We start from the raw sequence: 22,732 nt of genomic DNA, 5'->3' as shown, positions 1-22,732 counted from the left end.
CATTTGTCAGATACTAGTTGCATATGTGACCCGAGGTAAGTGTCTTGCTCATCACCGGTCATCGAAAAATAGTATCGCCTTAATTCTCGCAACTTTGATTTTCCAATCATAGACATACAACCACGGGCACAACATATTTTTTTGACATCAAATCCAATCTGTTTATCTGATGTCACCAAGCTAAATCTAGCCACACGAATTCTTCGTGGGATTCTTCTAATATGCATAGGGCTCCCAGATTTCTCTTCCTGCATAGAGGTTGGTGTAACCTTGTTACAGTCTAATTCTCTGTTGTGACCATCGCCAATGTTATTCAATGTTTCCTGGGCACTACCTTCATTCTCGGTATCTTTATTAATATCGTATTCTTCAATAGAGAACTCTTCACATGTGTCATTATTTACGTTCCCTGTAGATGAGCTCAGACAATATTCTTCGATAGAATATGGTGAGTCGGTCGACAGACAATATTCTTCGATCGAATATGGTGACTCTGTTGACAAACAATACTCTTCAATCGAGAACGGTGAATCTTCACTCATGGCTTAAGGTCTAGATAGAGCTCTCTAAGTTATGTGCTTAAGGTAAGGAAAAAAACTAATAAGCTCCTCTCTAAACATATACTCCTCTCTAAACATAAACTTCTCTCTAAACAAAAGCCAAATCAATAGAATGTCTATATTATGTAATATTCTATTAATACAATACATCAAAAAATTATTTTTAATAAAGTAATTGTACTTAAAATATCAATTATTATATAAACTAGATCTATATGACGTTAAATCAAGTAAAATATAAAACTAATCATTAACAAGCCATGAATATGTTGGATTAATGTTAAAATCATTGGCTAATTAATGGCACCCATTTTGATATAGAATGTCTCACTCATTGGTTCTTTAATGCTCACCATTTTAAATATTAGACTTATCAATCATTGGTTAATTCATGCCAACATCTTTAATACATAGCATTTGAGAGTCATAAAAATTGTTGCTTTTAGTAATCAATCATTGGTACATTCATGAACCTCTATCATTGTCTCCTTCATAACCTTTGAAGTCATTGCAGGTTGTTATGACTATAAAAGATTGATCAATATGTTAGTTTGACTTTGTAATCATTAATACAATAATAAGTTATTCTAGTTAATGTGACTATGGTTACCAACTAACTATCCTCAAAGTTACCAACCTTGGTTAAGGTGACTATGGTTACTTTAACCAATGTGGTCAATCCCTATAAATAGGAAGACCTCGTCATATTTCACTCACAAGAGCGTACAGAGCGTACAGAGCACACAGAACGTAGAGAGCACACAAAGCACACAAAGCACACAGAGCACAAAGCACCAAAGCGCGATCTCCGCCTCCACTTCCACACGATCAACCATGTCTTCAAAGAGAATCGAGCGCGAGGACTCCAGGTAGGCCTCTGACACTGTGGACATTTTTGTAAATATGTTTTGTCGCTCAAGAACTCGATACGCCGTATCGAGTTCATGTATACAATACAAACTTTATACATGAACTCGATACGGCGTATCGAGTTCATAATTTGTTTTTGCTTTTTAAACGGGAACTCGATACGGCGTATCGAGTTCCTGTTTAAAACCTACACTTTAAACAGGAACTCGATACGGCGTATCGAGTTCCCGTTTAAAACCTAAACTTTAAACACGAACTCGATACGGCGTATCGAGTTCCTGTTTAAAATCCAAACTTTAAACACGAACTCGATACAGCGTATCTAAACACGAACTCGATACGGCGTATCGAGTTCGTGTTTAAAGTTTGGATTTTAAACAGGAACTCGATGCGCCGTATCGAGTTCGTGTTTAAATTCCAAACTTTAAACAGGAACTCAATACGGCGTATCGAGTTCTCGTTTAAAGTTTAGGATTTAGACAGGAAGTCGATACTTTGTATCGAGTTCCTGTATAAAAGAAGGCTCTGAGAGAGAAAAATTGTGTTTTTGGTGTAACAAATAATTATGGTGTGGAAAAGATATCAAATTGTTTGGCAAAATTAGTCTTTTTTATGTTGACTTTCCTTACTTTTAAAAAAAAACTTGCTCTAATTATAGGTGTTTTATGACCTACTTTAGCTTAAAATAGTAGAAAATGATCCACAAATTGCCTTAATGATAGCAAATTCTCCTCAATATAGGTTTGGAATCTATATAAGTCATACCTACTATTGTCCAGAATATATAACCCTGTTTACTTATTACGATATATATTTTCTAGGTTGAATAGCCCTGCCTATAATAGATTTTTGAATATAGGACTGCTAGTGAGAACTGTTCTTCATGTTAATATACAACCTTAATCTACGTGACCACCTAACTTATGTTTTTGCATATACTTTCTTAAATAGGTCGTTTGAGAACCTGTCGGACCGACCCGTGAAGAAAATAAAGCTTTGCATACAAGGTTCTCCAATCGAAGCCCAGACCAAGGTAGCTCCTGAGACCATGAAGAGAGGAAAAAAGCTTCTCTTTAACGAAGAGACAAAATCTCAGCCACATAGTGATGTTAGCCAAAAGAAACTTGTCGCCGCAACTGGAGGAGAAGACCTTCCTGACCGAGATCTAACGGACAAGGAATGGTGTATGCAATATGTCGACTCAAAGAAAAAAGTCGTATTGTATACAGCAAAGAAGAAGGGTGAGGGGCAACTTGGAAAGGAAACCCCATTTATGTATGGCCGAATTCTACGATTTGACTACGAAGATGCAGATTCGGCCAACATACTGGTAATGATAGAGTGCTCCAAGGGGGTACGTAAAGTGTTCCTTTTAGAAGACCTTTTAGTAAAGGAATCTTGTGGGCCAGAAGCGTTCAAAAAAGATCTTGAAAGCTCACAAAACCTTATTGTTACCTTGAGGCCTTATATACAAGGCCATGTAACTCTAAGAGATGAAGTGCCCTCCCCATTGAAGGCCACAAAAAGGGTATCCAAAGTCCAGTCAAGACCACCAAAGAAGAAGACAACCAAAATGTCGGATACGGATTCAACAAGTGAAAATGAAGAGGAGGATAATAAGGGGACGCCAGGAGCTGAGATGGCATCGGGTGTTTTGTCATCCGAGCAGAATAAGATAAGGAGAGAGTTAATGCAACGGAAACTGGTCAGGAAAGGGCAAGTGTTTAATTTGCCTATAACACACATCCATCGGCCCCCTATTGATGAAAAAACAGGTCGACGACCACTTGAGATTAGAGAGCCACACCGCATGCATGTTCAAAATCTCAAGAAAAAAATGAAAATTAATCCTCATGCCACTGTGGTGCCTTTTATTGTTATGGTAGATCCTAAAGAATGTGAAACCATTGAAGATTTTGATATTAGAAAGCATGATCAATATAATTATTTTGTCATTGGTGGATCGCATTCAGCAGAGGCACGTCGGCAACTTGTGAGAGAACATCCAACAACTTTCTTCTTCAAGTATGCCAAGTGCAAAATTTATGTTGGGCTCACAACGGAAGAGGCTAAGCTGTTGGCATGGGACCATAATAATGATAATGACTATAGGCAGAAAATGTCGTCCATTGAGCGTATACGGTTCTTCCACCACGAGTATTTAGACGTGAAACAAAAGTTTGGTGTGAAGTTACATCCAGGCCTTCGACATCAATGTCCGCATGAAGTCGGCATTGTGGTAGATGATAATGTTAGGTCCGATGGTCTTCGAAAGTATGAGTCTTGGTTTCAATTGGCGTTTAGAGATGGAGAAGTATGGGACCTACAAGATCAAATCTTCTCAATGTGGGAGAATAAGGAGGTAAAGGGTCAACGACAAAAGAAATGTAGGGTTGACCCTCAACTAGAGTTAAAGTCACAAGCCGCCAAGAAAATTGACTTGACAATTGAAGAAGCGGCAGACGACATGAAGCTGTCTCTATGGAGAGCAATCCAAGGTATTAAGGACGAGCAACTTCTTGTGTCGGTTTTGTCAAGGGTTGTGGCGAAAGATTTAAGCCTTGAAGAAATGGTCACTGAGTTCAATAAGTAAGTCTTTCAAATACTGAAATTGTAGTCTATCTAGTGTAATTCAAAGTTCTAATCTTGATTTCTAATTTTATAGTCATAAGGTGTACATGAAGATCCAAGAAGTTATGATGAAAAAACTTGGATGTATAACTTGGGAACAAGTGACCGAGGATTATCCTCTAACGTCTTCGTATAAGGCGTTATCAGAGTATTTTATTGCATTCAAGGATTGGGTTAGTATTCATGGTTTTTCATTACCCTTTCATCATATGTAGAGCTTGTATAATAATACCTGATGTCCTATTGCTTCTATTAGAAACCGTGTCGAGGCAAGAAACAAGGAGAAGTTAAGGATATACACGATTTCCCTACATCCTTCCTTGCACATCTCGAGCGAGCCAGAAAAGAAAAGGATCGTCGCTTAGTCAAGGCGTACGAAATGGAGGAAGATGGCTCCTTTAAAAACTTTAGCCACAGAAAAGATATTACGAGAGATCTTTACTATAATGTGGTTTGCGGTGATGTCATCAACTTGATCCAGAAGGTGCCAAAGAAGGAATATACGCTAATGATTGCGGATATTCCTTACGGATTTCGAATGGCTGGGTCATCATATGACGATGAACTGTTTAGGTTTAAACAATTGGAGAAGATGGTCAAGGATTTCGCTGAGCTAACGACCACATCCTTGTGGCGAATAGTTGTCTTTCATAGTATGGACGAAGGGTACTCAGTAGCTCAAGCTTTGAGATCTCGTTGCCATGGCATCGAGAACCTTGCATGGTAAGGATTATTTATAGGTGTCTTTCACTATATTGCATTTCTTAAGGTTGTTGAATCTATTCTTAACTCGATGTATTATTTTTTATAGGATCAAGACCAATGTAAATAGAGGGCCAACTTTTCGGTTCGTTAATGCCATTGAATACATAACGGTTGGCTACTTCGATGAAATTAAGAAACAGAGAATCAAAGAGCATTCTAATGAAGTGGGAGGTTCAAATCTGTTGGTATATCCAGCAGTGACACGGAAATTGCGACATGTCACCACGACAGAACGGGGACTTGTCAACCCATACCAAAAACCTCAACGACTTATGATGCGCTTGATCGAAATGTTTTCTATCGAAGGAGACTGGATATTAGATCTCTTTTCTGGCACAGGTATTCCTCGAACTAGGGTAACGATCTTGAGATAACCAATCCCTTTTTTTTCGTTTGACAACTAAATCTTCTTGTTACTTACATCACAGGAACTACGTCTGCATGTGCATTGAAGCTTTTTAGAAATACAGTTGCATTGGAGAAGGACGAGGACCAAGTTATATTTATTAATATGCGGATTAAGGCTTTGTGGGAGTGCCCAGACTAGGATGAGGAGGTCGGTGCAAAGAACCTCGCCAATACAGAAAGGTTTCAACCTGCTTCGCGAGAGCCTATTCCTCTGTTAGCCGGCGAACCGGGGGAGCTAATAGAGCTTGATGATGAGCTTATAGAAGATATTTCGTTGGCTTGGCTAACAGGGGAAACCAATGCACGTATAGCCGAAGACAGTTCTACACAAGATGATGAAGAAAATGACGTTGATGAATTGATTGCTATGTAATAGACTCTATGAAGAATATGACACTGACGATTTGTTAAGATTTCATATTATTAATACAAATTTTGGGTTTTACCTAGTGGATTCTATTCTTTATAATCTTCTATATGTTTCAATTTTATTTTTATATACTTGATTAGTAGATTTATGACATTGGTTTCACCGCGTGCATAACTGACTACCAAACTTATGGAGAAACATGAACTAGTTTAAATGGAGGCTGATTTTGGTCCAAGCTAACCTTAACAGAACATGGCCCTATAATTGTTGCCATGACTGTCCATGTTGTTATTATGGATCTTTGTCTTCTATTGTTAAAACTATTATGTTTCTATTCCATTGCTGCTTAGATTGTGTAGTGTGTTGATAATGGTTCCAGTTGCATTATCGTTCGGAGTTTGATCTTGTGTGAATCACCTAAGCAATAGAGTAGATCAATTTTAAATACAGGTATGAAAGCCTAATAGGTTTGTTATTTCCACGACATTATCCTAAAGTTCACTGCCTTACATTGTCCACAATTATAAACATATGGTTTGATCCCATATGAACAAATTGAGGAATAGATTAGATCAACTTTAAATACAAGTATTGAATACTTTAATAAGTTAGTTATTCCAATCACTTATCCTAATGTGCACTATCCTACATGCACATATGGGTCAAAGTATAAATTATATCTCATTTTATTAGTATGGATACAAGTACACCTGATATTTTTGTAAAACTTACCTAATTAATATAAGTCTTTAAGTTAGTGTTTCCCTTGTCGCACAGTAGTGACATATTGAGCCATAGTTGAACTTTATTATGCCTACATTAACTTATCAACATGTCTAAACTTGCATGATTTCTAATGATCTCCACTCGTAGATCTATCATATATTTTTATATTTGCAAATTCTCATCAAGTTGAGGAACATGTGATACTAGTGCATCCAATTTTTGTAGAGAGGGTGTATTTGCTTCGTTTTAAGAAGATTCTACAAGTGGAATGCGCAATCCTTCCACTTGTGAACGCGAACGTGTTTACGACGAGACCTTCGCTCCGGTAGCGAAGATGACGACGGTTCGTGTGGTGCTAGCGGTTGCTGCAGCAAGGGGGTGGCATCTTCACCAGATGGATGTGAAGAATGCGTTTCTTCAGGGTGATCTTGAAGAAGAAGTCTTTATGACTCAACCCCCCGGTTTTCAATCGGAGATGAACAAGTCAGCGGTGTGCCGACTGAAGAAGTCATTGTACGGCCTGAAGCAAGCCCCTCGCGCTTGGAATGCGAAGATCACGCACCGGTTGCGTAAGATGGGGTTTGCGGCCTCCAAGTCCGACTCTTCGTTGTTCATCCGGCAAGGCTCAGCCGGTCCGGTATGTATCCTGCTGTATGTTGATGATTTAGTCATCACCGGATCGGGTCTTCCAGAAGTCAACCATGTCAAGTCCCAGTTGTTAGATGCATTTGAGATGAAGGACCTGGCGGCATATTGCTCTCACAACGACATTATGTCTTGAATATGTTGTACAAGTTTGGCATGACAAAATGCTGACTTGTCCCCACACCCTTGGACCGGAACCAGAAGCTTCGTCCCAACTCCGGACCGGCCTGCAATGAGCAACGGTTCCGACAAATTGTCGGAATCCTTATTTACTTGACTATCACACGACTCGACATCAACTATCCGGTCAAAATGATAAGTCAGTATCGGGGCGCTACCATTGCCACCTGTGAAGCCATTTGGCTTCGGCGACTACTGCAAGACCTACGGATCGAAGTACTGACCCCGATTCTGGTGTACTGCGACAACATAAGCAACATGCAACTCGCCAAGAACCTCGTATTCCATGCTTGCACAAAACACATAGAAGTGCACTATCACGTCGTGCGTGAGCGTGTCCTGAGCGGTGAGGTTGAACTTCGGTATGTTCACACGGACTGGCAAGTTGCCGACATCTTCACCAAACCACTCGGATCAGACAAGTTGCAACACTTCACCGAAATGCTTGGTGTTCAGCATCCCGACGTGCCACACTTGAGGGGGAGGACGGGCAAAGACACTGGAACGGGCAAAGGCAAAGAGATTGTTGCCGACACCGGTAAGGGAAGAACCGGAAGAGGGGGAGACAAGGGGGCTGAAGAAGCCGAGGATGGAAGCAAGGCCAAGACCCGGACATGGTCTGATGTTGTGAAGGGCCTTAAACCGAAAGACGAGTCGGAGGATATCGACTCGAACAAGAGCTGGAACGAATCGGGGACAACCGATTCGGATCAACAGACGGATCTGGATGAACCGAATCAACTAGAGGCCAAGCAAACACGGATGCAGCGGAAGTCGATGCCATCGCAGAGGAACCGACGGATCGGCAAGCGCCGGAGTCATAGCAGCGAAGGAGCTGAGAGGGGCCTATTGAGCAGACAAGCAAACCGAGGTCAAGGTGCGCAGAACAAGAGGGGTCGCGGCAAACAGAACTGGACCGGACGAGGAGCGCGAGCAAGGCGGAACAATGCCAGGAGAAGTCGATTGGAAGAACCGACTGCCACAGAGGCTGACACTAGGATCCAACCTCAAGTTGAGCTTGAGGGGGAGTGTTGAGCGGCAAGCTCAATTGGAGCCGGATTAGCTGGATAAGCCTGAGCCAGCAAGCGAGACGGATCGGTAAGCCGATGAGCAACCGAGCCGACAAGCAACAGAGCCGGTTAGCCGGATCCAATCAGTAACCAGAAGCCTAGTATTAGTTTAGACTACTAGGCAGTTATAGTCTTGTAGTAAGTGTCAGATGCTTGTGTGAGCATTGAAGTACGCGGTACTTGTGTCAGGCCCACGAGGACTTGTATAAATAGTGCTACTGAGCACAATTGTATGTACAAAGTGTTTATATTGTTTTTGAATATAGCTCTTATGTTTTGCTCTCTCTGTCTCTCCCGTGTACTATGTGTATTCTCTACTTTTTTGTTTTCTAACGCTTCCACAAGTAATCGTTTACACAACCACATACTTTGCGAGTCAACCAATACAAATATATGACAGACACTTAAAGTTTGCAAACCGATCAGATAGTGTAAAGAAATGGTACTCAAACAAAATAATCTTATATTACAAAACAAGTTTAGTGTTACAATTTTATAGTTACAAATACAAACTAATATACAATCAGTCCATTAGGAGGTCTGGAACAGGCTGCTCTCCAAGATCAGATGACAGTGGTGCTGTTGGGAGACAGGTCCCTCCGGATGGGAAGAGAGAAGGACAGTGCTGATGAGCAAACCGGATGACGAGTACCTGGCTACGGAGAGCCGGATGGTGCAGACCCGGTGAGAACCGGATGAGGAGAACCCGGCTACGGAGAGTCGGATGGTGCAGACCCGGTGAGAACCGGATGAGGAGAACCCGACTACGGAGAGCCTGATGGTGCAGACCCGGTGAGAACCAGATGAGGAGTACCGGGCTATGGAGAGCCGGATGGTGCAGGCCCGGTGAGGAGTGCTCACCGGATGAAGAGACATATTCGTAAATATGTTTCTGAGAGTCCATTGAGGCCATATTTGTAAATAGCCGAAAAGTCATATTAGTATAAATATGACTTAGGGAAAACTTATTGGTGACGATGTAGAGTGTTGTTGTCATTCTTGTGTGTGCAAGATCAGAGCGCGTAACTGTGTACAGAGAGAGAGAGAGAGAGAGAGAGAGAGAGAGGAAGAGGTCGTTGCCTCTGTTGTAACCGCCGCCTGTGGCGAAGATAGAAAGCTCGAGGTTGTTGCCTCAGTGCTTTACTGTTGTACACTGTAACATAGTGATAGTTTGCAGCCTGTGGGCTGCCGTGATTTTTCCCTAGTTTGGGTTTTCCACGTAAACATCCTGTGTACTCTTCTCTTCACTGTGTCGTGCATTCATTCCTGTTTTTTTGTGTATGATTCTAAGCTCGGTTGTGGCCGAGCGTTGCGCATAAGGAGCGTTTAGTTCCCGTCAGGTGCTGCATCAACATGTTCTATCTCCTCAGCTGAATCTTGTATATGATCAGAACCCGGTGCATCTTCAAGGTCGACAAGGTCGCCTCCTTCCTCATCTATAGGTTCCATCGGCTCTCTAGAGGCCATCTGAAACATCTTTGTTTCGTTGATATGCTTTGCCCCAACCTCTTGGTCCTGGTCGAGACAATCCCAGATGCCTTGGATCCTCATCTTAATAAAATTGACTTGGTCGGGGTCCTTTTCTAATGTGACACAGTTCCTGAACAGTTTAAGAGCACATGCAGTCGTCATTCCTAAATAAGTTACAATCACACATACAAAAGTAAGAAAACAAGACTAGAAATAATATTTCATTTTAAAAAAAATTGATGAAACTTATGAGATTACTTGTTCTAGAATATAAGTCGAGAACCCAATCATCAGGGTTCGAGAACAACTCAACCAATTGATTAATTAATCGTTGGGGCTTTTGATAAGGGTTTACTAAACTCTTAGCGCCAGACACGTGGCGCAATTTCTTCGTTACAGCTGGGCACATGATATAGTTGACAATGTTCCACTCATTAACTTGTGCCCGAGCCTTCTTCTTAGAAATTGCGTCGTAGTAGCCCACACACATATTTGTATGGCACATCGTTGTATGTCGAGCTTGATATTCTGAAGCCATACGATATATCTGCCACGAGCAATATATAATGTCTTTTGGGTAATATGTCAAGCATATTACCCACATCACCATTATATACACTATAATACAATTGTCGGAAAGGATCACTCTTGTGCAAAAAGCTTTTTATGGTATCTGATTTCGCAAGCACCTCGAGCTCCTTTCCTTTTGTCATCCGTTTCTCGTATTTAGCTCGTTCCAAATGGGTGATTAAGGTGCTAGGTATCCTTCATTGCTGTGACTATCCTTCTTTGAACAAGGTGGTTTCTATAATTATAAATTTTGTAAGAAGAAACCCATTATAAAAAAATCAATTAATATTTGTAGAACATACATACCCATTCTCTAAACACGATTGTTACCCGTAAGAATATATGGGGAGGCATAAGGGTATGTGTAATGATGTGGTTGATGTGTATGTGTAAAATAAATGAGTATGTGAGGATGAGTATGTGTGAGCACATGCACAACTTTTGTAACAGTCATTATTTACCGTTACATTATGTATTATATAAACCCCTTATGAGGCATCTAATGGATATACATTTTTCCCCTCTCATTTGGTGTCATTTCCTATTTTTCTTTCTCTCTTGCTCTCTCGCTAACGTAACCCCCTTGGGAGGGGGGTTAAGCCATTCTAGGCTTCACTCCCCACCCCAACAACACTTTTGGCACGCATGGTGGGACGACCCTCCTTTGAGAAGAAGTCACATCTCCCTCCCTCGCTCTCCTCTCCATCACTAATCTCTCTCTCTCTCCTTTGTTGTGTGTTGTTACTATCCGTGTTAAAGAGAGTGGTTTTGTGCATAGACTCTCTGTATGGTGATCCATTTTATTAAAGGTTCTTCATGTGGGTTGGGAATTAGGATCTAGAGATTTAGTGAGATGACCATCTTTTTGCTCTTCCCCCTATCTTTTGTGTGTTGTAATATGTCATTCTTCTTTTTTCCAGATCGACCTTTACTTTGATTTCAAGAAAGAAACCCTAATCTTTCTGTGCTTAGACTCTCTCTATATAGAAAGCAACTCTCTGCAAAGTATCTACAAAGGAAAGAGAACGATTCTATGGATATTTGGAAGTTTTGGCTCCTTCATCATCGTTATCATTTTCACCATAATCACCATCACCATCATCAGATACCCTCCTCCAGATAGCAGCAACTCCTTTGGTGGGATGGGGGAGATTGAGGTATGTGGACCAGCAGCTCTGCCATCACCGGTAGCAGATCGGTATGATGGCGGGAATATAAGTTACAATTTCTGTGTAAGGGGTTTGTCCTACATTAATCTTTCACTCAGAAGTCTGATTTGATCATCCGAAAGTGGAGTAGAAATGGGAGCATGTCTCTCTCACAGCATAGATGGAATTACTAGTACTAATGAATATGACAATGTTACTTGTTGTGGTGAATATGATCCTTCTCGATGAAGATGAAGCAAATCTAAAGGGAAAGAAAGGAAGAGGCATTTATGGAGATACTCACTACTGATCCCATCAAATCGATGAGTACAATGCCACTACCCTGTCCATCAGCATAGATACTATTAAGGCTCAGTATGGTTGCTTTGTTAGCAGACCTTCGAAGTTTGATTTTTCATAAAAGAAGTCCAAGAGAGCACAGTGGCGAGAAGCAAGAGTTCAAGCCACTACAGCCATTCGAGCGACGGCCGAACAGTGGCCGACAATGGCCGAATGGTAGTGCCGATTGGTCCGACAATGGCCGACAACGACCTGAGACGTGCGACCAAGAGCATGGCCGAGACGATCGACAGATGGCCAACGGACAGGCACGACCGACGGCCGACGAACAGTAACGACTTTGACGGACACAGAAACAGACTTAGACGAAGACAAAGCAGAGAGAGAGAGCTTCACCGAGCTCTGCCATGGCTCCGACAGGATCATCCAAGCCAACAAGGGAAAGAAGAATGAAGAAGAAATGAAGGAAGCAGAAGAAGATGATGACAACAACGATACAGAAGAAAGACGAAGATAGAAGATGAATAAGAAGAAGAAATAGAAGCAATAGAGAAGAATCAAAGACGAAATCAGGAAACACACAAAAGGAGAAAGGGTAAAGAAAAGAGAAACAAAGCCAGAAACGAGGAAGCAGAGAAAAGGAAGAAGAAGAAAGAGAGTGGAGGGTATAACCGAAAATTTCAATCATGCGAGGGCATGCAGAGACGGAATTTCGAAAACAGGAGGCCATACGACTAAATTTTATAAGGGCATAATAAAGAAAATTTCAAAAACTCTGAGGGTAAAAATCTTAGAGACCAAGGGTTAAAATATTCAAAGCTCAATTCACATGACGAAACCGAAAATACACATACATGTAACAGAATCATGAAAGGCCCATACCGCAATGAAGGAGCCAATTGGTGTGTGATCCAATTGAGCGACATGCTGACCGAACGAGAAGGTTCGAGTCAAGTTATGGTCCGATCGAAGTTATCGATCGTAGAGCTATGATCCGGTCGATGAATTTCTAACCGTTGAGACGACCATTGGAGTTCCGGTCGTTAATAGTTGTCATGGTGAGTGGGTTCATCGTGCGATGCACTGTCCCACAGACGTGCCATGTGTTACCCGTAGAAGTTGTATGGGGCGGTATAAGGGTAAAACACGTTAAAGGGGTTGTTCGGTATGTGTAATGTATATGTGTGAGCACATGCACACCAAGAATGTAACGGTCTCTTTTTGTAACAGACATATTATTTACCGTTACATTATGTATTATATAAACTCCTTATGGGGCATGTAATGGATATATAGCTTTCCCCCCCCTCATTTTTGGTGTCATCTTGTATTCTCACTCTCCTTAGCTCTCTCTATTGTAATCCCCTTGGGAGGGAGGGTGAAGCCATTCACCCCCCTCCCCAACAACAACGATAAAGAATTCTTCAAGAGCCTTGTAAGATGATGTTTTTGGGCACGATTGTTCCACTTCTTCCCACATAGGTAGGGACAAATTTTTCATCATCAACACTTGAATCTTCATATACACCTTATGGCTAAAAAACAAAAGAAACTAAAATTAGAATAAAGAACAAATCAACAAAGCATTCAAATAAAAAAGATACATGCACATAGATGACTCACCTTTGAAACTCTGTGACCATTTCATCAAGACTAAACTCCTTGGCGGCCACTCTTGATAATACAGATATCAATAATCTGTCATCGTTAATTCCTTGCAGTGACCGCCAAGGAAGTAGCTTCATATCTTCGGCTAACTCTTCAATTACTGTAAAGAATCAAGAGATGGATTCTTGTGAAGCGGAAGAGATGTGAGTTATGTGTGTGTGTAAGAGAGAGAGAGAGAGAGAGAGAGAGAAACACAGAGAATACGTAAGGTAAAAGTATATTGACAAAGGAGAAAGACTCAACAACATACAAGGTGGGAGGAGGGTGTTTTATGAAGTCACCCTCTCTCTTCATTAACTACAAGACTCATGGAGCATGGGGAATGTGAAAGCTTGAATTGCCATAGCTTGTCGGCTCCCAAGGCTTTAGTGAAGATGTCGGCCGTTTGAAGATTGGTGCTAATGTGTTGTAGGTCGACATCCCTAGCCAGAACGCGCTCTCGGATGAAGTGATAGTGCACTTCGATGTGCTTTGTCCGCGTGTGGAACACCGGGTTTCGAGCTAGATAGATACTGCTCATGTTGTCGCAGTAAAGGGAAGTCGGATCCTTGATGGGTACGCCCAGATCCTTCAAAATCCTCTTGAACCATACGGCTTCACACGCAGCTACGACTGCGCCCCTGTATTCTGCCTCCGTACTCGAAAGAGTGACGGTAGGCTGCTTCTTGCTACTCCTGGATATTGATCCGCTGCCGAGGGAGAAAACAAATCTGGAGGTTGATCTTCTATCAACTTTGTAGCCGGCCCAATCGGCGTTTGTGTACCCCTCGAGTCGTATTGGCATCACGGTCTTGTAGAGGATGCTACAATCCATTGTGCCGGTCACGTAGTGTAGAACTCGCTTAATGCAATCCAAGTGAGTATCATGCGGTGTTTGCATGAATTGGCTAAGGAGACCGACCGGATAACTGAGATCGGGTCGTGTGATCGTGAGGTAGATGAAACTCCCGATGAGTTGCCAATACTGAGTCAGCTCACACGCTTTGGTGCCAGAGTTCGCATCTAGTTTGAGATTGCGATCGAGCGGGGTTGCCGCGGATTTGCACTCAGCCATCCCGAACTTGTATAACAAGTTGAGGATGTAGTGCCGTTGAGAGATCATGAGTCCGGACGGAGTCCGAATTACCTCGATGCCGAGGAAGTAGTGGAGCTCCTTCATGTCCGTCATCTCGAACTTGTCGGGAAGCAGGGATTTGACTTTATTGATTTCGACGAGATGCTCACCTCCAATGACTAGGTCATCCACATATAAAATGATGACGATCGGACTTTCGGAATCACTTCGTATGTAGAGGGAGTTGTCCGATTTTGACATACGAAAGCCGATTTGATGAAGATATTGCGTTATCTTCGAATGCCAAGCACGCGGTGCTTGCTTGAGGCCGTAGAGCGGCTTCTTGAGTCGGCAAACCGGTTTCGGATGGGTGCTCGAGTTGAAGCCGGGTGGTTGGATGATGTACACCTCCACTTCTAATTCACCTTGTAGAAAGGCGTTCTTGACGTCCATTTGATGGAGGTGCCACCCTTTCGCCGCGACAATCGCAATTACGATCCGCATCGTCGTCATCTTTGCCACTGGGTCAAAGGTCTATTCTCGTTCATCATGGCCTGCGCTACTTCGAGGATGTGCTGATTTTTGCGCTCGGGTACTCTGTTTTGTTGTGGAATGTGTCGGCAAGTGAATTCTCACCGAATTCCTTCCTTTCGGAGATACGCCGTGAAATCGTCCGAGAAGTACTCCTTGCCGCCATCCGATCGAAGACAACGTACATGTCGGCCCGTGGCTTTCTCGACTTCATTCTTGAAATTTTGGAAGTGTCCAAACACTTCGCTCTTTTGCCGCATCAGGTAGATCTAAGTGTGCCTAGAGAAGTCGTCGATGAAGAGCACGTAATATCGGCATCCGCCGAATGTAGCCGTCTGCGCCGGTCCCCATACGTCGGAATGGACTACGTCAAGTAGACCTTTGCTCACGTTCCGTTCTTTCGGGAATGGGTGTCGGTGTTGCTTTCCGAATTGGCACGCTTCGCATACACCTTTAGTCTCCTTCTCTTTGAATGTCGGGAGTTTGATGATGACTCCTTTCGATTTCATTGCTTTGAGTTTGTTGAGATTGATGTGGCCGATTCGCTTGTGCCATAGCTCTATGTCGGAGTCGGCTTTCGTGTTTTTCGCAAACATGGTGGATTTCATCTCGCGTGAATCGAGAATGAACATCCGGTCCTCTCTTCGTCCGCGTGCGATGAGTCGACCCTCTTTTTCGATGAAGCAACCGCCTTGATTAAATTGAACTTGCATCCCTTGCTCTACAATTTGGCCGACGGAGACCAAATTCTTCGTAATGGTCGGTACATGCAAGACATTTTAAATGTAATTTTTCTTACCTTCTTTTCCGAACGGAACATTGCCAATGTGCCGAATTGGGTGCGTAGTGTCATCTCCGGTTTCGACATAGCCGGGTCAGTCCGGCTCTTGAAGTTCTCAGAACCATTCTTGATGCGATGTCATATGGTTCGAGGCACCGGAATCGACGAACCATACGTCTTCCGGACCGGAGGCACTAGTTGAGGTAGCGGTCGACATAGAGTTTCCTCTATGTTTCATCATGAACATTCCGCCATGGTCGGAGTTGTGCGCATACATTCCGCCACAATCTTCGTAGTCGGAGTTATGCCCGTACATTTCACCACGGTCGGAGTTGTGTGCATATATTCCGCCACGATCTTCGTAGTCGGAGTTGTGTGCGTAATTTGTGAGTTGTCGGCTTGTGGAAGCTGATTCACGCATCTTCTTTTGGCACTCTTCTTCGTGGTGGCCGAGCTTTCCGTAATATCGGCATTCGGTTGCGTTTTGTCGGCTCGGCCTGGAGTGGAAGCTCCCCCTTCTTGCGAAGGTTCCTTGTTGGCCTCCGTTTTGCAGCCGAAATTGGGAGTTATTGTCGTAGGTCGGACCTCGTCCGCTTTGTCCTTGGCCGAATCGGCCTCTCACTCGTTCGCGTCCTCTTCCTCCGTTAGAGTACGTGTAGAGCATGTGGCCTTCCGACTCATTGCTCCTTGTACGCACGTGGTTTTCTTCGACCAATAGCATTGATTGGAGCTCGAAGAAGGAGGGAGATTTCTCCCGTGCTAGAACGGCGGTTCGCATCGCGCTAAACTGTGGTGCGAGGCTGCCGAGGCATATTTGCACCATCTCATCATCATCTATACTTACGCTTATTGAGCCGAGCGAGTCGCAAAGCTCCTTGATCTTCAAGGTGTATGTCGTGATGGACATGTCCATTTGTTGAATGTTGTTCAACTCTTGGCGGAGTTGAAGCTTCCTCGCGGTCGTGTTGGCGGCGAAAATCTTTCATCTCCACCTGTGGGTCTAGCTTAGCCTTCTTTGATCTTTGACCCTTTATTTCTTTATGCTCCCACATACTAAAAATGCGATCGTGGAGGTCCCACACCTCCCATGTTCTAAAGGCTAGTTGAAACCATGAGTCATATTTTCTTAGGCCTTCAGACTTGGTGCTTTCGTCAACTGTTATCCCCACATCAAGCTCGTCGCAATCCAGGATGTAGCCGAGGACCAAATTTTTGCAGCGCATCAAGGTGCTCGTGATGGAAGAACCTGATGCGCTCAATACATGACATCTTTTGTCTATAGTCATTATCGTTGTTATGATCCCAAGCTAATAACTTGGCTTCTTTATGTGTAAGGCCTGCATACACTTTACATTCTGCATACTTGAAGAAAGGGGTAAGAGGATACTCCTTGACCAATTGACGTCGGGCTTCAGCAGAGTGGGATCCTCCAATCACATAGTATGTGTAGTCATCTGCCGAACTATACTTGAAGTCAGCAACAATAGGGCATTGATCTGGGTCGACCATTACTAAGAATGGCACTACAATCGCATGTGGATTAATCTACATTTTTCTTTTTAAGTTCTGCACATGCGCTGAATGTGGCTCTCTTATTTCTAGAGCTTGTCTTTCTGTCTTCGGATTGATGGGTGGCCGTTGAATAGAGTAGATTGATAAGTGAAATAATTGTCCTTTACGGACAAGCTTCGTCTTTACAATATTTTCTCTGATCCAGTTCTACTCTGAGGTGAGTATCCCTGATGAAATGTGGCCCCCTGGAGGAATAACTTTGAGCTCGGCTTCTTCCTCCTCATCTGCTATGAACTCGAGGACCTCCGGCTCGTCCTCTTCTGGTTGTTGCCTTTTCTTGTACTTCTTATGTTCTAGTATGGACTTCTTGGCAGACTTTGGTGGGGTTGTTGCTTGCGTGACCATCAGCTCTCCCTTAATGTATAGGCGCAAAGCAACAATCAAGTTGTTTTTTGTCTGAACATCCTGTTTTAGGGCTTTAGGGTGGTAGGAGTTAGTATGAAATTACGTTCGTCGATCTTGACTCTGCGAACCCCCACCGAGCTATCAACATCGAAGAAGAGGTTCGATGAGTCATTATCTTCATATTCGATGTTTCGTACGTCGCCATAGGTGAATGTCTTTCCCACCTGCAACTTGCCTTCACATTCAGACTTTGCAAGAATAAGGAGGTCCCCTTCTTCCTCGGTGTAGATTAGTGTCCACTCCACTTGGGGGTAGCTCTTCAGGCAAAGCTCCCCACTCTTTTCGCCTAAAGTCTTCATCGTGTTACTGACAAAAGACTTTGAAGTATCGTCACCTCTTGACTCAATAAATGTTTTGTGAGAATCAACTTTCATCATGGTGTCAAGTCTTTTTGTTGGTGATGGAATTTTTAGTTTGAAGGATGGCACCTTCTATCGTGGCTCATTGAAAACAACAAGTCATGACACAAGGATATAACAATAATCTTAATAATAAACAATATAGACCTCTAAACTAAGGTAAAAATTAGCGAGAATCATACATTTTTGTATAGAATGTTACATAAAAAACTTGAAGAAATAGACCAAAAAATAGCAAAAAAATTGACCAAATATGATCTATTGATCATTAAAAGCCCAGTTTTCAACAGGAACTCGATGCATGGAATTCATAATCCCGTTGAAAGGGTACCCTTTCAAAGGGAACTCGATGCTAGCAACCAAAATTGTCGAGTTTTAGCCTCCCTGGTCAAGTCATCATCTGAAAGGAACTCGATGCTAGCAACCAAAATTGTCGAGTTTTAGCCTCCCTGGTCAAGTCATCATCTCTGACATCAACATGAACAAGGGAAAGAAAATTGTCATGTATGTTTTCTAACCCAACATTTTAGATTCCAAAAAGATTCCTTAAAGATTCTATTTTGTTTTATTCAACTTTTGCTTACATAATCGGGGTTTAACATTTTCAACGGGAACTCGATGGACTATAGGTTTAACATTTCCATAATCTACAAGTTTGTGCTGAGGTGTTGTAGGTCGACATCCCCGACCAAAACACACTCTCGGATGAAGTGATAGTGCATTTCGATGTGCTTAGTCCGAGCATGGAAGACTGGGTTCCAAGCGAGGTGGATACTGTTCATGTTGTCACAGTAGAGGAGAATTGGATCCTTGATGTGAACGTCCAGATCCTTCAAGATTCTCTTGAGCCAAACAACTTCACGTGCGGCTACAACCACGCCTCTATATTCAGCTTCGGTGCTCGATAATGCGACTGTCGGTTGTTTCTTACTACTCCACGATATGGCACCATGTCAACAGAAAAATCAAATACGGATGTTGATCGTGGCATCGGTATAACCTTCGAGTCGTATTGGTGTGGCCGATATGTAAAGGATGCTGAAATCCATGGTTCCACTCACATACCTTAGCACTCACTTAGCACAATCGAGATGGATGTCTCGTGGAGTTTGCATGAACTGGCTAAGAAGGCCGACCGGGTAACTCAGGTCGGGTCAGGTAATTGTGAGGTAAATCAGGCTTCCGACTAGTTGACGATAGTGCATCGGCTCACACTCTCTAGTGCCTGAGTTGGCATCTAGCTTTAGATTTCGATTGAGAAGAGTACTGATAGGCTTACACTATGTCATCCCAAACTTGTAAAGAAGATTGAGGATATAGTGCTTCTGAGAAAGCGTGATGTCGTCTGGAGTCCGAATTACTTCTATTCTAGAAAGTAATGGAGCTCCTTCATATCGGTCATTTCGAATCGGCTGGAGAGGAGCTTCTTGATGTGCTCAATATCTGTTAAATGCTCTCCTCCTATGACCAAGTCATCCACATAAATGATGATAAATACCTCTCCTCTAGAGTCACTCCGAATGAACAGAGAGTTATCGGACTTGGACATCTTGATGCCGATTTGACGAAGATATTGCGTTATCTTCGAATGGCATCCTCTTGGTGCCCGCTTGAGGCTGTAGAGAGGCTTTTTGAGTCGGTAGACATGAATCCGGGTGGTTGTACCATGTACACCTCTTCGTCTAACTCGCCTTGTAGAAAGGTGTTCTTTGCGTCCATTTGGTGGACATGCCACCCTTTTGTTGCTGCAAGTGAAATCACAGTTCGAATTGTAGTCATCTTTGCCACGGGGCAAAGATCTCTTTGTAGTCGACACCGTGTGTCTGCGTGTAGCCCTTCGCCCCAAGTCGGGCCTTGTACTGATGGATAGTGATGTCGGTGTTGTGCTTTATCTTGAAGATCCACCAACATCCAATTGCCTTTTGGTGGTTTGAAGAAGGGACGAGATTCCATGTCTCGTTCTTGGAGAGTGCTTGCATCTCGTCATTCATCGCTTCGACCCATCTAGGGTCCTTCACGGCTTCGGAATAGTTTTCTGGTTCTCGGACTGTTGACACCTTCATCATGGATGCATAATGATACGCCATGTAGTCGTTGTAGCCGAATCGGCTAACTACGTTCTTTTCTCGGGTGGATCAATGTGGTTCTCCTAGTGTTCTCATGATGGGCACATCCAATCCACCAAACTCACTATCGGGTAAGTGAGTTGATTCATTTCCAACTGAGTCTTCATACTCAGACATTTTGGCCTTTCCTTTGTCTTGTTTCGGACTCAGCCACGACGTGCTTTGGTCGCTTGGAGGCTGTTGTGGTCCACTCAACCTGGTTGAGGTCGGACTTTTCTCTGATGTGGGCCTCCATTCTCCTCCACTTCGGTCTCGAACTCTATTTCGATTGTGCCGGATGTGGCTGATTCAACTGTATACCCGGATGTTGACTCGTCGAATACTACATTCCTACTCACTCGTACCTTCTTGGTGGAAGCGTTGAAGCACTTATACCCTTTTTGCTCAAGTGACTACCCTACGAGTATGCATTTCTCCGACTTACTGTCGTCCAATCGAAGGCATCAAACATGCCGACCGGTTGCCTTTTCGACTTCGTTTTTGAACCTTTGGAAGTGTCCGAACACTTTTCTTTTCTACCACATATGGTAGATCTAGGTGTTTCTAGAGAAGTTATCGATGAACGTTACATAGTACCAGCAACCACCAAATGTTGTCGTCTGGGATGGCCCCCATACATCTGAATGTATTACATCGAGGATCCCTTTGCTTGTGTTCCTCTCCTTTGGGAACGGTTGTCGGTGTTGTTTGCCGAATTGAGAAGATTTGCACACGCCTGCAATTTCTTTTTCGGTGAAGATCGGAAGTCTGAAGACGACTCCTTTCAACTGTATTCCTCTGAGCTTTTGGAGGTTGATGTGACCAATTTGCTTGTGCCACAACTCTATATCGGCGTCGGCTCTCTAGCTCTTGGCATACATTGCCGAGTTCATCTCGTGAGAGTCGTGGATGAACATCCGACCTTTCTCTCCGACCCTGAGTGAGATCGTTATTGGCATAGGGAGGACCATTATCGGCCTATGGATGACTACTACTGATACGATCGGAACGACGATTACGAGCCAAGACATCGTTCCAACCAAAGGCACAATCAGCGCCCTCCCCAACATAAATCGAGGTCATTGGCAATCAGGAAATAATCAGCAACCTCAAGATAATCGATGTCGGTACCTACAACGTCCAGAACATCGTCGACTGCTTCCCACACTAAGCCTCAGGAGGATTCCCATCGAGCACAACAGTACACCGTGCCGCCTAGAGAAGAACACCCCTGATCGTATCAAACACTTCAATTCAAGCCAGGGGAATCAAGCAATTCGGCGTCGGTCACGTGTTTTAACTGTAATCAAGCAGGGCATTATGCCACAGTATCTGATCAATGATCGCGGCAAAGGTCCCGCTATTAATATCATAACGACCGAAGTCCAACAGGTCACAACAAGAAGCAAGGTCCAGCACATGCAATGGGAAGCCCAGGATCGAGTTCAGCAACCCACGAAGGAATGGATCGAGAAACCTAATAAACGACAAGTCACAACAAGAAGCAAGGCCCAACACAAGCAATGGGAAGGCCAGGATGAAATCTGGCAACCCACGAAGGAACGGATCGAGAAAGCTAATAGCATTAACGTCGACCACATGAATACCAGATATAACCATTGGCGCGTCAGCTCACTCAAAACCTACATATTCACTCGTCGATGATCCCACTTGGCAAGCACTGACCTACTCTCTGATATCAATGCCCCTAAATAAGCTCATGCAATTACTCCCACGATTCAAGGATATGATGTTATCATGCGAACCTTGCCGAGCTAGGTGCAGGACCACCACTAACGGAATCCGAGAACCCGGCTGTACAAATCATTATTAACAGGCGAGATGTTCACGGTTGTATTATCGATGGGGGATCGGGGGTCAATGTTATCAATGAGGCTACTTGCCAAGACCCCGGCATTACCCAATGGGAACCATGCCCATTTTGGTTCTGTATGGCGGATACATGATCCGTCTAACAAATGGGTAACTTTAATCTGACACCTCAATTTTATTCTCAGAGGTGACACCTTCATGATCTCAAGCGTATTGTTATGGCTGGATGCTCCTAACACCTACCCGATGCTGCTCGGCCGTCCTTGGTTACGCATGGCCAACATTAAGCAACAATGGCAGTGCAATATGATCTCAATCCGACGAGGGAAAACTAAGGTACGTGTTGTCATGGAGGAGCAAATCCATGGGCCAAAGGATACCACTCCCCTATATGCGGAAGGTGTTCACAAGCTCGATGGACTAGCCGAGGAGGAGGTCGACCACTTCCTAGAGGATCACCCACAAATTGTTTCGCTGTTCGACATCGACATCGTAACAGTCATTGGCCCTTATGTTTCCGAGGCGGCTGGGGAAGAGCAAGAGATCGACTGAGAACCCGATCCGAAATCGATCAAAGAATTACAATATGCACGCGAACCACTCGAACGAGAACTAGCCATATCTCAACGAGTGCAAGCGTCCACCCTAGAAGAGATTAATCTCGGTACCACCACGAATCCGAGAACACTAAAAATAGCAAAAGAGATGGCT

The sequence above is a fragment of the Azolla caroliniana genome, unplaced genomic scaffold (assembly GCF_043228905.1).
Source record: "Azolla caroliniana isolate FFs.n. ecotype wild unplaced genomic scaffold, voAzoCaro1.0.p SCAF_7, whole genome shotgun sequence".
NCBI classification, from domain to species: Eukaryota; Viridiplantae; Streptophyta; class Polypodiopsida; order Salviniales; family Salviniaceae; genus Azolla; species Azolla caroliniana.
The sequence above is the reverse complement of the archived record's forward strand: the minus strand, read 5'-3'. Positions refer to the sequence as shown.